We start from the raw sequence: 7,145 nt of genomic DNA on the forward strand, positions 1-7,145 counted from the left end.
AGCCTTTCAGAAGCCCCCGCCCCCCAACTAGGCTGTCTGATCTTGAGCTTCCTAAAACTGAGCTAAACAGACCTCCTTTCTTCTAACATTTCAGCCTCAGGCATTTTGTGACAATGGAGTTACGCCATATTTTCTTTACTCATCCCTTGGTTGGCAGACACTGGAGTAGATTGTGCTGTTAGGAATATGGAATATAGTATCAGAGACCTTTCTTTTGCCTCCAGACCCTTAAATAGTCTTTAGGGATATAATCCTGCCATTGAACACCATAGGACTGCAAGCAGATTGTTCCTCAATTCATGAACTGGAGGTGGAAGGGGTTAATTTTGGGGGCAGAACCTCTCTCAGTTTTACAGGGCCTGAGACATTTTTAGTGCAGGCAGCAGGAAGATCTTCTCAGAATGACTCTCAACTGTTGCAGTCAGCAAGGCAGTACTGGGGATTCTGGGTTCAATGCCATGGCTGACTTCTTCCACCTCCCTTTCAATGGCTGTACAAATGGGGGTGTATGTGGGTAAAGGATAATTTTTATCTTAATTATTTTCAATTCTTGAGAAATTAATCAGTGTCTCCTGGTAATTGTTTACATTAGGCCATGAAGAACTGATCCTAGCCCAGGCAATCCCTCCAGCTGTTCAGAGATGTTGAAAGGGACCATCCAGAACATCTGTGAGGCTTCTGAAGGGTGAATCAAACATGGGCTGTGTGCTTATACCTCAATTTTAGTTTTTAGTCGTAACCTTTTTTTTTTTTTGGTCAGAAATAGGGGGTCTGGCCGGGCGTAGTGGAGCATGCCTTTAATCCCAGCACTCGGGAGGCAGAGGCAGGTGGATTTCTGAGTGTGAGGCCAACCTGGCCTACAAAGTGAGTTCCAGGATATCCAGGGCTATACAGAGAAACCCTGTCTCAACCCCCCCAAGCCTCCCCCCCAAAAAAAAAGAAAAGAAAAGAAATAGGGGGTCTGAAGGAGCACTATAAAGGCTGAACTCTTTTTGAAAATTTTTTTGAAAATTAATAATTTCATCATTTTCCCCCCTCTTTCCTCTTCCCTCTGTCTCAGGGTTTTACTGCTGTGAACAGACACCAAAACCAAGGCAACTCTTTTTTTTTTTTTTTTTTTTTTTGTTGGTTTTTCGAAACAGGGTTTCTCTGTGTAGCCCTGGCTGTCCTGGAACTCACTTTGTAGACCAGACTGGTCTTGAACTCAGAAATCTGCCTGCCTCTGCCTCCCAAGTGCTGGGATTAAAGGTGTGGGCCATCACCACCATGACCAAGGCAACTCTTATAAGGACAACATTTAATTGGGGCTGGCTTACAGGTTCAGAGGTTCAGCCCATTATCATCAAGGCAGGAGCATGGCAGGGTTCAGGCAGGCATAGCATAGTAAGAGCTAAGAGTTTTACATCTCCATCTGAAGGCTGCTAGGAGAAGACTGGCTTCCAAGCAGCTAGGATTAGGGTTTTAAAGGCCATACCCACAGGGACACACCTACTCCAACAAGGCCACACCTCCAAATAGTGCCACTTCCTGGGCCAGGCATATTCAAACCACCAACCCTCCCATATATCCCACCCCTTATGCTTTTTCAATTTTCATGGCTTCTGATTTCATTAATGGTTGTTGCACACACACACACACCACACATATTCCTAAACACATAAATACAACTCTCTCAGTCTGTATTAACCAGTGGTTCTCAGCTTTCCTAATGCTATGATCCTTTAATACAGTTCCTCATGTTATGGTAACCCCCACAACTACAAAATTATTTCATTGTTACTTCATAACTGCAATTTTGTAATATGAATATCGGATATGCAGGATATCTGATATGTGATCCCAAAGGGATTGAGAGCCGCTGGTATAAGTCCTTTTGAATATAGCTCTCTTCCTGGGTGAAAGGAAAACTTCCATTACTCGAAGAATTTGGCCATAGGGTGAAGGCCTGGGCTGACAGAGACTTTGTTCAGCTGTGTGTGTAACTTGTAAACAGCACTGCATTGTTTTCTGAGCCAAGGAAAACAAGTTCACCCTTGAAATTCCCTTCACTGATCCCTCTTGTAGACTAGTTTATACCAATAATGTCATGTTATATGCCAGAAAGGACTTTACAACACATTGCTCCCAGATCAGTCATGTTGAGAGTGGATTCAATCATTCTCTCTCTCTTGATTTATTCACTATATGTGAGTACGCTATAGCTGTTTTCAGACACACTAGAAAAGGGCACCAGATCTCATTGTGGATGCTTGTGAACCACCATGTGGTTGCTGGGATTTGAACTCAGGATCTTCAGAAGAGCAGTCAGTGCTCTTAGCCGCTGAGCCATCTAGCCAGCCCCATCCTCCCTTTCAATAAATCCCTGTCTCAGGCCTACAGTCAGCCAAATGGCGCAGCTTGGCTCAAGACGGGGGGCTGGAGACAAGAAATGACGGTACAGGTCGGGTATTTGGTGTGTCACTCATCAAGCAAAGGTAAGATCAGTAGAGATGTAAGATTACAAGGATGGGGAGCCCATGAGGATCCCATTAATGAGGGGCTCAGTCTTGCTGTGGTCATTGAGAAAACATAGAGGATGGGGAAGCAGGTGAGGTGGGGTACCAAACCCTGACCCTCAGCAGTTGATACTTAGCCTGGGAGGCATTGATTTGCCTGTGTTCTTATGGTACCACCCTAGATATCAATGACTGTATGAAGTAGAATGCTGTCATGTCTTAGGTCAACTCCAAAGGGTCCAAGGTGTTATAGGGCATTGTCAGCATCTGATACTCTGCATTGTGCTAGTGCCACAGACAAGGTGGTACGCAAAATCAATATTATTCTATCAAAGATATACCTGCATTGGTAGGAATTAAACAAATACTGTGATGTCAAAGAGGTACCCACACTCCCAAGTTCATTGCAGCACGTGCACTGTGCATGCCAAAATGCAGAGCAGGCCCACCCATCCATTGGTAGAGGATTGACAAGGAAAATATGGTATGTATCCATTATGGAGCAGGTGAGGTGGGGTACCAAACCCTGACCCTCAGCAGTTGAGACTTAACCTGGGAGGTATTGATTTGATTGATTGATTGAACAAAGACGCAGTTCTGCCATTTGTGGGATGGGGGTGGAGCTGGAGTCGATAGAGCCAATTGAAATAAACCTGGTATTGGAAGCTGGACCTCACCTTCACTCATCCATCCCAGCTAGCATGTAAAGTGTGCAACAGCTGTGGTGAGGAGAGACAAGGAAGAGGGAGATAGATGCTGATTGGATGATGGCAACCAAAATAAAATTAGCATGAGAAATTAGTTCTACTTCGACAGGACAGTGAGGTCACTGTGGTCTATAACTGTTTATGGTATATTATAGAACTAAAGAAGTCTGAAGGGTCCTGAGAGAGAAACGACAAATGCTCATTACTGTTCCTCAAAAATAGTTATGACTATGACGTAGGGACTAAAAGTAGAAACAGCATTACCAACCCTGTCCTTGTCTCTCAGAGGAGACAGGCTATGAGCAGACCCATACATGCCCGAGTGTGGGCAGGCCTGTAATCCCAGCTCTCAGGAGGGCTGAAGTACACAGCCTAAGCTACTGTGTGTGACTGTCTGGAAAAAGAAAAAGAAGAAAAAGAAAGACACAGAGAATAATTGTGAGGGATGCTATGTAGGGGATGCCCAAGGTAGGCAGGCATACAAGGAGGAGTGGGGAGCTTGACTTTCTGGGGATCAACATTCTTTTGAATTCTAAACACCGAGAGCCCTGGTTAGCATGATTTATGGAGTGAATGTTGAAAGTGAGCTTTTTAATTGGGCATCATGACAAGTTCCTGGAAGTTTTGGTGCTCATCCTAATCTTTCTAAGAGTCATAGTATGAACTAAGATACCAGGCAACAAGCTAATTCTGGAACTTTCTGGAAGTCCCAGCAGCTTAAATGAACAGCATGCCTAGACTGTTCTGGTTGTAAAGTCTGGACTGTTCCAAGGAACCAGTTTACACAGAAATGCATTTTAACCATCACTTCATGATTACTCACAAAAATACAAGTTTTATAGTTGGATAGGACTTCTTAATTGTAAACAACAATAATTGTTACTGGATAGTAGTATAAGAGGTAAACACACAAAATATTTGTTAATTGATTTACATGCAAACATGTGGTGCATATTTATATAGAAAAGTCATTCCAGAGAAAACATAACTGCTGGAGTGGAGCCTCATCTCATATGTATTTTGTGTCCCGGGTTGGCTAAGCCTTTGACAGTCTGTTTTCTGTTCCTGAAAGGACTGCAGACTCTCTCTGTTCGGAAAGCTGCAAAAGTGCAGAGATGTGGGTGTCAGTCATACCAGATCAGATGTCCCCCAGTCAGCCAATGAACAGGCTCTGGGCACCAAAAAAAAAAAAAAAAAAAAAAAAAAAATCTGTGTTCTTTGGTACTAATTGTCAATTTGGGAATGTGTACAAGACCCTAGGCTTCCTGTCCCTTCCATGTGGGCATTTATAGATATATCACATATAGCTATATTGAGATCCTATGTGGATACAGAAGCACACATAAATGCTTTTGTTAGTCACTTTCTGAGCATTACAGCAGTTTTCATGGCAATTTTGAGAGCTGAATGCCATTCAGTGACAGCATATGCCAAAGTATGTGTTCCAATCCAATTCTACGAATGGAAGGTAAATTTCAGATGTTAGGTTTCAAACCTGGGACAAAAGGCTGAGGTGTCTATTTAATACATCAAAGCAGACATGGCCACTAGGTTCTCCTTGCATCCCTCAGTCCCCACCTGTTAGAGGGTCCCCTACCCTAAGGGTCTCCAGCTCAGTGGTCTAGGCTGCTTTTCCTCTACAATCCCAGCATGGTGGCTCTCTGCTCTCTTGGTACTTTTGGGTCTCCTGGCTGCTGCACCTGGCTCCCTCTCCCTTCTCTCCCCACATGGTTCAGGGTCATGTCCACCCACGCGACTGACCCACATGTCCCTGCCTCTGGCTATGCTCTCCCTCCCACGTGTCTGCAATAAACGCTCTCCTTCACTAAACCTAGGACCAATCATGCTTCCTTTTCTTGTTCTCCCTCCCCTCTGCCCCACTCCCCCTGCCCCCTCCAGCCTTCAGGTTTGTGTAACTGTGATCAGAACTGGGAATTTTGAGAGTCATATAAGTCAAAGTACTAAATAATTGTTTGGTACAGACTTATAAATTGTAAATTTCTGGGTCGAGGGAATAAACACTTTTAAGGCTTTTAATTAATGTCATCTAATTACTTTTGTGGAAATGTAAAGTGTGAATAAAAATTTAAAAACATAGATCCTGGCGTGGAATTACATGTGTATAGTGCTGAAGTAGGAGGCATTAGAAAGCTCGACCGCAGCTTGGGCTGTGGCGTGAGAACTGGTCAACAAACTAACCAGCCAACCCTCAAATACTCAAGCTTCTGCACCATATTACTTTATTTGTTTTTTCAAAAAAAAAAAATCAATCAGGGAGTCAGTGAGATGGCTCAGCAGGTAAAGGAGCTTGCGGCTAAGCCTGGGGATCTGAGTTCAATTCCTGCATCCCACATGGTAGAGGGAGAGAAGTGACTCTTTGACAGTTGTCATCCTGACCCACACATCAGTAAATAAAAGATTTTAAAAAATGAATTGGCATGAACTCAGAGCTGTTACATGTTTTCATTTTCATCACTGAGAAGAGAGGGTGAGGAAGAAAGAAAGAAAGAAAGAAAGAAAGAAAGAAAGAAAGAAAGAAAGAAAGAAAGAAAGAAAGAAAGAAGGAAGGAAGGAAGGAAGGAAGGAAGGAAGGAAGAAAGAAAGAAAGAAAGAAAGAAAGAAAGAAAGAAAGAAAGAAAGAAAGAAAGAAAGAAAGAAAGAAAGGCAGGAAGGAGCAGTAAGTCCAAAAGCACTCGTCTGAACTACACAGACATTTTTAACACATTCAGTTTAAACTAAAAGACACTGCACTTTCCAACTGCTTGCTTTTGATGGTTTTCTTGCCAAGTCCACACTTCTTACTGGGCTCCAGTCATTGGCTTTGATCCCTGTTTGTGACTCATGAACCTTTGTGGTTTGTTGTCATCCAGGGCCCATCCTCCAATGTTTGCAATTTACCTTTGGTATTGGCAGGTTTTTTTCCCTTGATTTTCTTTCTTTCTTTCTTTCTTTCTTTCTTTCTTTCTTTCTTTCTTTCTTTCTTTCTTTCTTTCTTTCTTTCTCTCTCTCTCTCTCTCTTCCTCTCTTTCTTTCTTTCTTTCTTTCTTTCTTTCTTTCTTTCTTTCTTTCTTTCTTCCTTCCTTCCTTCCTTCCTTCCTTCCTTCCTTCCTTCCTTTCTTTCTTTCTTTCTTTCTTTCTTTCTTTCTTTCTTTCTTTCTTTCTTTCTTCCTTTTTTTAAAAGCCAGAATCTGAGTTGGTGGAATACTGGAGAGAACCCACAAAGCTTTTTCTTTGAAGACCTAGTATACTAACTAAGGCCTGGATGGAGACCTTAGAGAAGGATTTGTTGTTTTGTAAGCAAAATGTTAAGAATGTGTTTTCAAAACAGAATGTTTAAAAAGGGCGACAAGGCAGTCGTGGTTCCTCTTTCTTTGTGGCAGATCTGAAGTAGAAGAAAGAAGTCCTTGAACCTATACTCTCCCCATCTATTTACTGACTCTATCAGGCTGCCCCAGGGCCCCTGGGAGCCCAGGTCAAATGGCCAATCAATCCAAGTTAAACAAGTTATTTGCTTCAAGAAGAAACAAAGAGAAGCAACCTTTCTTTCTAACCACTCAGCTGAGCCAATGAAACTGCTCCCCCTCTTCCCTCCCCCTTCCTTTCCCTTGTTTGCTGTGGTGTTGACAGTCAGCTCAGTCCAGCAGGACAGGAACGGAGTGGTGACTTCCACAGAAAGAACAGGATAATGCTTGAAAGCAACAGACACTGGGTCAAAGGCCAAAGGACCAGACCAAGATCAAGGGATATAGATAACTAGGGTCAGTGCCTACCCTAACCCCTGGTCACCAGGAGGGTGGCAGGGACCAGGAAGCTGCACAGTACACTGTGGGTCACAGTCACCCAGTGAGGGTTGCTGGAATTGCTGGGGCAGAAGCTTACCCAACCCAGCAGAAAATCCTCCAGGGATTCTCTTCGGAGACCCTGGAAGTGCAGAAACTGGATA

The sequence above is a fragment of the Mus caroli genome, unplaced genomic scaffold (assembly GCF_978045245.1).
Source record: "Mus caroli unplaced genomic scaffold, Mus_caroli_1 scaffold_13, whole genome shotgun sequence".
Taxonomy (NCBI): Eukaryota; Metazoa; Chordata; class Mammalia; order Rodentia; family Muridae; genus Mus; species Mus caroli.